Consider the following 630-nt stretch of genomic DNA (forward strand, 5'->3'; position numbering starts at 1 on the left):
AGGCTCCAAATAAAAAAAGGTTACACTTGTAAAAAAAATTATACATAATATATTTATCTATATATTTTAATTAAAAAAATTTAAATATTTTTATTGGTCAATAAATTATATTAAAAAATTCCTTCTAAAATGTAAAAGATTAAAAAAAAGTAAAAAAAAAGTCAAATTTTAGCTAACAAAATTAAATTTTAAAAGACAAATTTAATAACTCATTCTTAAAAATATACTAAAATCAAAATTAATATCAAAAAATTTATTAATAATATAACATAATTATCTTAAAATATACTAAAATACAAATTATAAATTTAAAAAACAAAAAAAAAATCTCTCATCCCTCTATCTCTGCCTCAGTGCCCCTCCATTTGTATTCTTATCCTCTCCATTTATATTCTTACGATCTTTACATTTCTTTTCTTCGTCCTCGTCTTGATTCTTGATCTTTTTTTCATAAAGTCAGTCAGTTAGTCTAGCGTAATAATTACAATATATTTGGCTTTGTTAACAGGTCAGTAATCTGATCTCATCGAGTGGCTATTGTTCGCTGACCAAAAGGAAGGATTAGATATTTTAACTCTCTCTGAAGTGTAACTAGCGGTATGTACTGTGTGATTGGCGTTGATTGATTGG

This window comes from Quercus robur, chromosome 6 (genome assembly GCF_932294415.1).
Source record: "Quercus robur chromosome 6, dhQueRobu3.1, whole genome shotgun sequence".
Classification (NCBI taxonomy): domain Eukaryota; kingdom Viridiplantae; phylum Streptophyta; class Magnoliopsida; order Fagales; family Fagaceae; genus Quercus; species Quercus robur.